At 51.0% G+C, this 12,006-nt stretch overlaps 1 protein-coding gene across 5 annotated transcripts in view; it reads right to left on the bottom strand.

Annotated features, from left to right (window-relative positions):
• Nucleotides 1–12,006, bottom strand: part of SLC37A1 (solute carrier family 37 member 1) — a 103,107-nt gene that overhangs the window by 71,920 nt on the left and 19,181 nt on the right. For 2 of the 5 annotated variants that reach the window (XM_088834630.1, XM_088834626.1), the window contains exon 1: nucleotides 2,002–2,155. The exons of 1 other annotated variant lie outside the window; for it this stretch is intronic. The gene's annotated coding sequence lies outside the window, so the exon portion shown is untranslated. Of the gene's footprint in view, nucleotides 1–1,278; nucleotides 1,604–2,001; nucleotides 2,156–12,006 lie in introns of those variants that run through there. 2 more of the 5 variants (XM_055414499.2, XM_055414489.2) reach the window with 2 other exon arrangements.

Here is a 12,006-nt window from a genome sequence, read left to right as displayed (position 1 = left end):
CTCCAGTGCTATAAATTCTCACTGTTAGTGCAATTAAGATGTGTAAACATAGTGATTTTACACGTTGGACGTTAAGAGCTCAATTTAATTAGGCCTTTTCCTCCAACGTCTGACCGGTGACCACTGATCATTCCAGCGAGGGCTGGTCAAGATCTCCGAGGACACCGCTGACAACTCTGTGCTCTCCTGCCAGCCCCACGGCTGGCCCAGAGGCTGGCCTGGGGCACTGGACACCTGGGGCAAATTCAGGTTGGTTCAGTTTCCCTCAGTCCCCTCCCCCACCTCGCTTCCTCTGGGCAGGTCCCCTTCAAAGAGAGAACAGCAGAACTGGAGCTAATCACTTGGTTTAAGCCTTGTTTTTGACACATAACCCAAATACATAAAAAGAACACGCACTTTAAAAAAAAAAAAGGCTCTTAATAGACACCTGGAACTCACCACCACAGTAGGGAAAAGTGTAAGAATACCCAGTTTCCAAGATAACAACTTCAGAAGCACCCCACCACAGCATCTCTGTTACAATCCACAAAGCACATTTTTATACCCATCATGTGAAAGAGCCCAACTTAGTCTATAAACTGTAAAACTATGAAGTGGAATGACCTGAAGGCAATCTGAATTCTGGAGCTCCACCTTTGGCCTCACCACTTGGGGAAGAGTCCAGTGTACTCACTGGAGGCGAAAAAGAGACTCAAAGGCAAGCAATGAAGTGAATAACACAGAACGGGTCTTCCCATAACTGAAGCTCTGTTGTCAGTAATCAAAGCAATCCCATGCATACCTTAAATAATCTACCTAAAGGCAAAGCTTTTAAGCTGGATCTTATTTTAAGGCAAACAAGTTTTCATACATTTTTCTTTTATGAGGGAGAGAAAGAGAATGAGTGAGGGAAACTTGCTTTCCAGAGAAAACACTTTCTATGGTCTGTGTTTTAGGCTGTCAGCAATATTAAATATTAATGACAATAGCCAGTATCTCTTTCCTGGGCTTCAATACAAATGTGAACCCTCCATCTCGATTGCTTTCTCCCACCAACAAGCAGCACCGCAGGTGGTATGCACAACACAGAACCTGCAAAGGCGCTTCCAAAACCATGTGGTGAGGCTCTCGGGGTCTCCAGTCCTGGGTTCTCAAGGTTGATTTTAAAAGGCCTTAAAGAAGGAGCAATGGGGAAATTTAATCTAGTTACCAACCCAGACATCCTCAGACGATTGAAATTCAAGGGCAGGCGGGCAGCTCAGGGAGAGGAAAGGAAAGACGGGCTGGAGAAATTCAAACCTGACGGCGGGGCGAGGGGCCTCCAGCACTGGGGTCGCAGTCCCGGGTCCCCAGGTCACCGGGATCAGAAGGGCGGCTGCGGGGGCTGGGCGGCAGGAGGAAAAATAAGCCAGACGGTGGGTGCCCCGAGGCCGGGTGACTTTCCGGGGCTCTGAGTCCTGTAAATCACTCCCAGAGGCTCCGGGCTCTGGAGACCAGCCGCTCACAGACAAACAACCCTTAGGCCCCGGGTGCAGGCGCCGGCTCCTCCCCGGGGTCGGTCCCGGAGGAGGACAGGCGGGCACGCCCCCGTCTCCGCCGCGCGACGGCCCCGCGCCCTGCTCCCCGCCCGACCCCAGGGATAGCTGTCACCGCGGCCCGGCGGCCCGGGAGGGGCCCCGGAGGACTGCTCGGCTCGCCAGCGCCCGGAGCTCCGATGAGCGGCTGCCTGCCCGGCACCGACCCCGCGCCTCCGCTCCCGGGTCCCGGGGCGCCCGGGGGATCCCCTAGACCCACCCCCGCCCGGCTGCATCCGCCGCCCTGGGCCCGGGAGGCGCCCGGCCCGGGACCAGCACAAAGACGCGCGCCCGGCGCAGGGACCCCGGCTCCCCGCGCGTCGCCAGCGCTGGCAGGTGTCGCTCGGCCCCGGCGCCCGAGTCCCCAGGCCCGGCCGGCGCGGGCGGTGGGCAGGGGTCAGCGCATCGCAAACCCTCTCCCCGCCCCGTCCGGGTCCCCACGCCTCACCTGCGCCCCCAGGCCCGCGCCCCACCGCCCGGCCCCGCCGCCGCGGGCGCTTCCTGTCGCGACTTCCTGGGGCGGCGCGGAGGCCCCGGCGGCCCTTTCACTTTCAGCGGCCGCGGGGCGCCGGCTCGGGCCCCTCCCCTCCGGCTCATCCCCCTCCCGTCCTCCCGCGGCCCCGGAGCCGCCCGGGGGCCCTGACCGCCCGGGGACGGCGGGCGGGGCGCCCCCACGCGGAGCCCCGGGCATCGCCGCGCAGGAGTCCTCCCCGCGGCTCCCGGTCCCGCCAGCACCTGCCTGGGCGCACCCGGGCTTGAGTTCCCACTGACCAAAGAGGCGCTCCCCAAGGACGCTTTGTCCTCAAGGCAGGTCCTACCCAGAGCGCGGCTTCCGAGAAAGGATGGCACTAAAGGGGGCCCGCCTTGCCTCTGCCACCTGCCCCCAACATTATTCCTATTATTCTCAGGGGTCAGACTTAGACTGACGTTGTAGTAAATGAAAATGGGGCCCATGATAGCTGTGTTGACCCATCTTTGATCATACCTGTGTAAGTGTGACACGCGGCTCACCTCACCTGCTCTCAGTCACCTGCTCTAGACCAACCTCCCCTGTGCAGTCAGACATCCCCTCTCTTAATCCCATGCTCATTTTGTGCCAAAAATGGACCCTTGGCACCACGCCCTCCTCGCCCAAGCCTGATTATTTTCCTGGGGGACCCGCAGAGCACCCAGGGTGGACACATGGCATCCAAACCCAACCCAGGTGCCTGCTCCCAGGAAAGCAGCTCCCGGGAAGGGCCCCACGAGATAGAAAAGAAACTCCAGGCAGAGTTAAACCAACGCTTGAAGCTAAAACAAATTCAACGCCTGGCGAGAGGTCTGTAGAAGACAGAGGGCACTGCGGCCTCTGGGCAGGCACCCACCTGGGTCTCGGGAGACCCACCCAGGGTCTCGGGGGCCCTGCTGTGCCTGGGGAACACTGTGCCGTTCTTTCCCGTTGGCTGAACTGAATCCCCCACCTCTGTTGGCTTTTGAGACGCCTCCTCCATGTGGGAAGGAGAACTGCCACTTCACTGAAGCCAAGGTTGAGTCGCAGGACGGCTGCTGCTCACCCTGCAAGGGAGGCGGCCCGTCTCCTGATTTCTGCCTCCCCTTGGGGAGGTCTCTTTCCCCAGACCTCCTCTCTCAGACAGCTCTCCTTCCTTCTCTAACTCTCCATTCCTGCTGATTCAAGCCTGCCCAGCCTGGCTTCCCTATCCCTCCAAGTCACCCTGCACTATCACCTGCCCAGGGCTCTGCTCAGGGCTCCTCAGGCTCCCAGCTTCCAAGCAAGCCCTCCCACCCCAAATCCACTGCTCCAGTACCTCAAACTTCCCTCCCAAAGCAGATTGGACCCTGGCGTTCCTGAGGAAAACCTTTCAAGACCCCTCTTTGGATTAGGAATGAGCCCCAGTCCTTACTAGCTAGAAGGCAAGACCCAAACCCACTCATGACTTCAGGACCAAAGCTCAGACTGTTCTTTAGTTTCCAAGACTTTCTCACACATCAAGTTGCTATTTCTGCCTTGGCCCTCCAGGCCAGCCTCTTCCAGTGAGCTCAAACTTCAAGACCCAGGTCAAGTATTTGTCTGTCTACTGCTTTCCCAGGGCGCTACAGAAAACTCTGGGTCCTGACTTCTCTATCACAATGAACTAGTACTTCAGTTCAGTTCAGTTCAGTCGCTCAGTCGTGTCTGACTCTTTGCGACCCCATGAATCACAGCACGCCAGGCCTCCCTGTCCATCACCAACTCCCGGAGTTCACTCAAACTCATGTCCATCGAGTCGGTGATGCCATCCAGCCATCTCGTTCTCTGTCGTCCCCATCTCCTCCCACCCCCAATCCCTCCCAGCATCAGACTCTTTTCCAGTGAGTCAACTCGTCACATGAGGTGGCCAAAGTATTGGAGTTTCAGCTTTAGCATCAGTCCTTCCAATGAACACCCAGGATTGATCTCCTCTAGAATGGACTGGTTGGATCTCCTTGCAGTCCAAGGGACTCTCAAGAGTCTTCTCCAGCACCACAGTTCAAAAGCATCAATTTTCGGCGATCAGCTTTCTTCACAGTCCAACTCTCACATCCATACATGACCACGGGAAAAACCATAGCCTTGACTAGACCGACCTTGGTTGGCAAAGTAATGTCTCTACTGGTTATTTCCAAACCTGTCTCCTGGCCCCTAGCCTGGGACCAAGGGATTCTCAGAGTCCTGCCCAACTCAGAAGGCCTCATCCATGTCTGCCAACAGCATGAGAAGATGCGGGAGAACTCAGCACAGGGAGGCCCTCCGTTTCCTCACCGTTTCTCACCTAGAAAGTGATGCTGGTGTGGCACACCGGGGAAAACCAGAGGAACCTGAGCTGGTCTGTATAATATTTGCCAAAAATAGTCATCTATCAATTTTGCTGTTGTTTTAGTCAGTCAGTTGTGTCTAAGTCTTGTGACTCTGTGGACTGTGGCCCACCAGGTAGGTTCCTCTGTCCATGGAATTTCGCAGGCAAGAATATGGGAGCTGGTTGCCATTTCCTTCTCTGGGGGATCTTCCAAACCCAGGGAAAGAACCTACAACTCCTGCATCTCCTGCATTGGCAGGTGGATTCTTACCACTGAGCCACCAGGGAAGTCCCTATTAATTTTACAAAGATTAAAATAGTAATATTGTACAAAATATAGTTTTTACATTATTATTTTATATGATTGTAAGAAACATTTTATTTTTTTTTCATTTTTTTAATTTATTTTATTTTTTTTGAGCATATCTGTTGTTTTATTGCATATTTTAAGATGTATTTTTTTTAATTTATTTTTTTTTTATTTTACAATATTATATTGGTTGGTTTTGCCATACATTGACATGAATTCGCCCCAGGTGTACATGAGTTCCCCCTCCTGAACCCCCCTCTCACCTAAGAAACATTTTAAAAGTATTAGACAGTAAATTTGTATGAAATTTCCAAATAAAACAGTTCACATTTTGAAATGAAAACATGTAATTGCTCCAGTGGACATACCAGGTCTTATGCTTGACGCGGCTGCATGTAAGCTCAGGACGGGGGACAGCTGGGATGTTACCACAGGGGCACTTTCTTGGTTAAAGCAGATGATAACCTGAAAGTCTTTTTTACAATCACACACATTTCCCAAAAGTTGAAATTATATTTAAGACTCTGACACTCTTCCTTTTCTTTCAACTCGTTCTGTTGACATTTCTTATGCCAATCAACAAATAAATTTCCAGCCCAGTTGACATTTCATATCCAGCATTTCAAACTCATGACAGAGCATGTGGGTCAGTCAGCACTGCAGTGCCTTCAGGTTGCTGGTGCCAAAGCCGATGACCGGGCTTCCAGAGAGATGAGCCCAGGGTGCCCAGACCTGGGGCTGCCGCTGAACACACCTGCCTGGGTGGCCCTCGGCTTTAACCTCAAACTTCCATGCCGAGTTTGAATTTAGTTTGATTTTATTTCAGAAAAAGAGGAATAGACCCAATGAGAGGGACAAATACACTGATCCAACAGACAGGTCTTGGGTGCCTACCAGAGCCAGCCCCGAGCCAGGCACAGAGGCCTCAGTCAACAGGGGTCTTGCTTTAGCAGAATTCATGGAACAAAGGCATGTGGCAGCAACAGGCTGGTCCTCTCAGAGGGAAACTGATGTGAGCATGAGGGAGGACTCAGGTTCATTTCCTGGGGTGACCATAACAAAGGACCTCAAACTGGGTGACTTAAGATAACAGACATTTATGGTCTCTCTCGGTTCTGGAGGCCAAAAGGCCAAGCTCAACATGTGGGCGGGGGGACTTCCCTGGAGGTCCGGTGGTTAAGACTTCACCTCCCAGTGCATGGTGAGCAGGGCTTGATTCCTGGTCAGGGAGCTAAGATCACACATGCCTCTCAGCCAAAAAAAAAAAAAACAAAAAATCATAAAAACAAAACCAATATTGCAACAAATTCAATACAGACTTAAAAAATGGCCCACATTAAGAAAAAAAAATCTAGTAAAAGAAAAAAGATGTCGGCAGGGCTATGCTCCCTCCAAAGTCTCCAGGGAGGTTTCTGTTTCATGTCCTTCTCTCAGCTTCTGATGCTACTGGCCATCCGGCTGTTTTCGACGTTGTGGGGGCTGTGTGTATGTTAGCTGCTCAATTGTGTCCAACTCTTTGCAGCCCCATGGACTGTAGCCTTCCAGGTTCCTCTGTCCATGGGATTCTCCAGGCGAGATTACTTCAGTGGGTTGCCATTTCCCTGTAGGCACATGGCTCTAATCAGCCTCTGTTTTTACCTTCTCCCAGCTTGTTTGCATTCACATTGTCTTTTCTCCCTCTGTCTGTATCTCTGTGTTTCCCTCAGTTACGGACACCATTTATGCTGGATTTATGCTCCCAACTCCAGGAGGACTTATATAATAAGTCCAGGAGGACTCATTATATCTGCAGTGATCCTATTTCCACTAAGGCCATATTCAGAGCTTCAGGGAAGAACAGGAATTTGTGGGGTGGGGCAGGGCAGGAGGGGAACATTATTTAACCCAGAACAAGGCTGTAAGGTTCTATATAAGCCTGAACAGTGCTAGGGAGGGCACTCCCAGGTGAGCAGCATCAGGAAGTTGGCACCTGAGGCCTGTGGAGTCAGGGGAGTGGGCTGTTACTGGGATCCAGGGCACTGAGGCTCCTGAGGGACCTGCTGGACTGAGAGGGACTTTAGCAGAGGAGTAGCAGGAGAAAGATTCAGGGAGTCCACAGCCCCACTTCTGCTCCGGACTTCCCACTGTCTGACCTGGGAGGGGGCGGAGGCCAGGGGAGCCCCCTGGACACAGTGTAGCGCTGGACAGATGTGGTCCTTTCCTTGCCAAGAGCTTCCAGCTAGCAGAGGTGTCAGGTCACCAGCGATCACAACACCAACTCACGTTATAATAGGAGACACTGTTGTTGCTGTTTAGTCGCTAAGTCTTGTCCGACTCTTTGTGACCCCATAGACTGTAGCCAACCAGACTCCTCTGTCCATGGGATTTCCCAGACTGGAGGGGGTTGCCATTTCCTCCTCCAGGGGATCTTCCTGACCCAGGGATCGAACCTGAGTCTCCTGCATTGGTGGGCAGATTCTTTAACACTGTGCCAACTGGGAAGTCCAATAGGGGACATGGGGGTGCCAAAGAGGGTCGCCTGACCCAGACTTGATGGTCACAGGAGGTGACATGTCAGAAGCACACAAGGAGTTGGCCTAGAGCTTGGAGAAGAGAAGCCTGTGCAGAGGGAGCACTGCAGGTACAAAAGCCTCCAAGACAGGCTGATGTGGGGAGTGGGGATGGAGCAGGGCGAGTGAGAGGGGAAGGCTGAGGACTCTGGCAGCAATTTGGGCTGTGATGATGGTTGTCTAGGAGCGCAGACGGAAGGAAGGTCTAAGAAGTGAGAGAAAGGAGGCAAATGAGGAGGAGGAGGGTGACACCCAACTATTGGACCTGGGCAGTTATGTGGATGGTGGTGTCTTCACAGAGAGAGGGAACAAACAGAGGACAAACAGACTTGAGGGCTGGAGGTGGGGACAGGGAATTAGTTTATATTTGTTGAGCCATCAGTTCCTGAAGGACTATTCAGTGGGGATGCTGACTAGAGTTGGACATGTGTGTCTGGAGTTTGGGGAAGAACCGTAGGCTGGTGAGGGAGGTGGGTGAGGTCAACCAGGAGGGAAGAAAGCATGCCAACACCTATGGGCCAGGCAGGGGGATGGGCTGGAAACTGAGGATGGAGCAGAGGGAAAAGCCAGAAGGCTGTGATGTCCAGGAAGCCTGAGGGAGACTGTTCCCAGACAGGAGAGTGGGCATGGACTGGAGGCTGCAGAGAAGTCAGGGTCTACTGACTTCATCTGGAAGGGGATGACTGAAGTGTCCATGGGTGTGCGGTGCGGTGGGCAGAGCACTGGGTGGTAGAGTGGAAAAGGAGATAGCATGGAGCAGAAAATCATTTCAGGAAGGTTGGCTGTACTGAGAAAGGAAAGGCCCAACACTGGAGAGGGACTCAGGGAGGAGAAGGGACACGTTTTAAATGTGTGGACATTTTCAAGCATAGATGGAAATGGAGATAACATAACAAAGCCCCAGGGACCCAACACTGGCCTTTGTCAATGATCAATGTATGGCCAATTTTGTTTCCTGTCTTGACCCACTTCCTGCCCCAGGATTATTTTGCAGAAAATCCCAGACATCATATTTCACCTGTACAATTTCAGTGTGTATTTCTAAAAGATACATTTTTAAGCATAACCACTTTACCATCATCATGGCTCCCCCAAGCAAGAATAATCCCATAGCAGCATCAACTATCCAGCCCGTGTTTTCACTCCCCTGAGTGTCCTGTAAATGGTCTCATGCTCGAGTCCACTTTCAGATGGGGACCTGAGCAGCCCACCCGCGTATCGTCTGACGTGTCTCCTAGGTCTCTCCATCTGGAGAGTCCCCTCTGTGTCCTGAGCCGTTTGTCGCTGTCAACACAGAGGCCGGGCCCTTCTTCCTGTGGAGTTTCCTACAGTGTGTGCCGTGCTGACTCCTTCTTTATGACACGATCACACTCACCCTTTGTGCATTTCCCTTCTATTTCCTGAAACTGGCAATGAGGTCTCCAGGTCTGATCATACTCCGGTTGCATCAGGTCATCCTCTGCGGGATTAGACATGCCTCACCTAAATTCATTACTTCATTAGAGATAGAATCCATACTAGTGAGATGCTGACATCAGAATTCCATTGTTTCTTTTTATTTGCTAGCATACTTCTATAAAAAGAAACATCCCCTCTGGGGTTTCCCTGGTGGCTCAATGGTAAATAATCTGACTGCCAATGCAGGATACACGGGTTCGATCCCTGGTCTAGGAAGACCCCACATACTGTGGAGCAACTAAGCCCATGTGCCAAGACTACTGAGCCCGCACTCTAGAGCCCGGGAACTACGGCTAATGAGCCTGTGAGCCACAGTACTGAAGCCCGTGTGCCCGAGAGCCTGTGCTCTGCAATAAGAGAAGCCACTGCAGTAAGCCCATGTACTGCAGTGAAGAGTAACCCCTCCTCAGCACAGCTAGAGAAAGCCTGGGCAGCAACGAAGACCCAGCTCAGTAAACAATACATAAATACAAGTATATAAATGTGCTGTGCTATATATATATAGAGAGAGAGAAATGTCCCCTCACCAATCATTCAATTATTCAGTTAACTCTGAGGCACAGTTCATATAGGAAAGGCAGGAAAAAGGTGAAATTCCTTATTCATCAGTTGTCCAATAATGAGCTGATTTCCTAATATTCTTCAAAAGTGAGCCATGAGCTTTTTGTGCTCTGCGTTTTTATGCTCAGCATTGGTGCGTGGAGCCACAGTCACTGTGTTTGCATCCACTCCCTTTGTTACTCCCCTCCCTGAATCTCACTGGACCACACTGGCCAGTCCTTGGCCAGTGGGAGCCTCTTCTAACTGACTCCTGGGTCCTTCTGATGTGACCCAGGCACTTTGTTTTCCAGGGTGACATGCTGTCCTAGGAAGCTTGTCTCATGCATATCCTGCCCAGATTGGAGTCAGCCCCTCCCCGAGGAGGCCAGGTCCTGGAGCAGCCAGAAGGGAAGGTGGTGGTGGGCAGGAAAGGGAGCTCCAAGCTTGAATGACACAAGTCCCACTCTAGGAAGAAAGACCAGGAATCCAGAGTATGTGAGGAGGAATGAGCCTTGGGCTGGAGAAGGGGTGAAGGAAAAGGGCAGGTGCAGAGCGCAGTCCCTCTGCAGGTGAGAAGACACAGAGGGGTGGAGTCTTACCTCTGTTCCCTTTGTTGCAGAAAGGAGTCATTTGTGAAAGTGAAGAGTGAGGTGTTTGGGGGGACATCCAGAGAGTTCAGAGGAACCTCTGGGAACCCTGGGGAGGGGACAGCAGGTGCAGCTAGGACACCAGAAGGAAGGTCATGAGATGAACGTCTCTTGGTGCCAATCTGTGAGGCAGTGCAAATGTGTCCAAGAGTCCAGTGGCACTGAGAGAGGACATACCAGTGGACAGCTCCACATGGAAGGCTCAGCTTTCACCACCCTCTATTAACAGGGAACATTCACTTCTTTTCCCCGGTCTTAAGAAAGAGGCAATTTCAACCCTGATGGAAGGTGGGGTCATCCACGTGAGGGGGCACCAAAAATAAGCGCCTACTATGTGCCAGAAGAACTGTGGACAGCAGTTCAGGACACTGTACAGGAGGCAGGGATCAAGGCCCTCCCCAAGAAAGAGAAATGTGAAAAGGCACAATGGCTGTCTGAGGAGGCCTTGCAAACAGCTTCCCTTGTAGGGCTTCCCTTGTAGTTCAGTTGGTAAAGACTCTGCCTGCAGTGCAGGAGACCCTGGTTCGATCCCTGGGTCGGAAAGATTCCCTGGAGAAGGAAATGGCAACCCACTCCAGTATCCTTGCCTGGAAAATCTCTGGGACACAGGAGCCTGGTGGGCTGCAGTCCATGGGGTCACAAAGAGTCGGGCACGACTGAGCGACTACACTTACTTACTTATAAACAGCTGAGGAAAGAAGTGAAAGGCAAAAGAGAAAAGGAAAGATATACCTATCTGAATACAGAATCCCAAAGAAAAGCAAGGAGAGATAAGAAAGGCTTCCTCAGTGATCAATGCAAAGAAATAGAGGAAAACAACAGAATAGGAAAGATTAGCAATCTCTTCAAGAAAATTAGAGATACCAAGGGGACATTTCATGCAAAGATGGGTAAAATAAAGGAAAGAAGTGATATGGAGCTAACAGAAGCAGAGGATATTAAGAAGAGGTGGCAAGAATACACAGAAGAGCTATACAAAAATATCTTAATGACCCAGATAACCACTCACCAAGCCAGACATCCTGGAGTCTGAAGTCAGGTGGGACTTAGGAAGTATCACTATGAACAAAGCTAGTGGAGGTGATGGAATTCCAGCTGAGCTATTTCAAATCCTAAAAGATGATGCTGTGAAAGTGTTGCACTCAATATGCCAGCAAACTTGGAAAACTCAGCAGTGGCCACAGGACTGGAAAAGGTCAGTTTTCATGCCAATCCCAAAGAAAGGCAATGCCAAAGAATGTTCAAACTACTGTACAATTGTACTCATCTCACACAGTAGCAAAATAATGCTCAAAATTCTCCAAGCCAGGCTTCAACAGTACATGAACAGTGAACTTCCAGATGTTCAAGCTGGATTTAGGAAAGGAAGAGGTTCTGCTTTATTGACTATGGCAAAGCCCTTGACTGTGTGGATCACAAGAAACTGTGGAAAATTCTGAAAGAGATGGGAATACTAGATCACCTGACCTACCTCCTGAGAAATCTGTATGCAGGTCAAGAAGCAACAGTTAGAACTGGACATGGAACAACAGACTGGTTCCAAATTGGGAAAGGAGTATGTCAAGGCTGTATGTTGTCACCCTGTTTATCTAACTTATATGCAGAGTACATCATGTGAAATGCCAGAGTTGATGAAGCACAAGCTGGAATCGAGATTGCCAGGAGAAATGTCAAGAAGCTCAGATATGCAGTGGCACCACCTTTATGGCAGAAAGCAAAGAAGGCTAAAGAGCCTCTTGATGAAAGTGAAAGAGGAAAGTGGAAAAGTTGGCTTAAAACTCAACATTCAGAAAACGAAGGTCATGGCATCCACCCCATCACTTCATGGCAAATAGACACGGAACAATGAAACAGTGACAGACTTTATTTTTGGGAGCCCCAAAATCACTGCAGATGGTGACTGCAGCCACGAAATTAAAAGATGTTTGCTGCTTGGAAGAAAAGCTATGACCAATCTATACAGCATATTAAAAAGCAGAGACATTACTTTGTCAACGAAGTCTGTCTAGTCAAAGCTATGGTTTTTCCAGTAGTCATGTATGGATGTGAGAGTTGGACCATAAAGAAAGCTGAGCGCCAAAGAACTGATGCTTTTGAACTGTGGTGTTGGGGAAGACTCTTGAGAGTCCCTTGGAC

The sequence above is a fragment of the Moschus berezovskii genome, chromosome 1 (genome assembly GCF_049115385.1).
Source record: "Moschus berezovskii isolate FMDL1 chromosome 1, NW_MosBer_1.0, whole genome shotgun sequence".
Taxonomy (NCBI): Eukaryota; Metazoa; Chordata; class Mammalia; order Artiodactyla; family Moschidae; genus Moschus; species Moschus berezovskii.
This window is presented reverse-complemented; position numbering and strand designations above follow the sequence as displayed.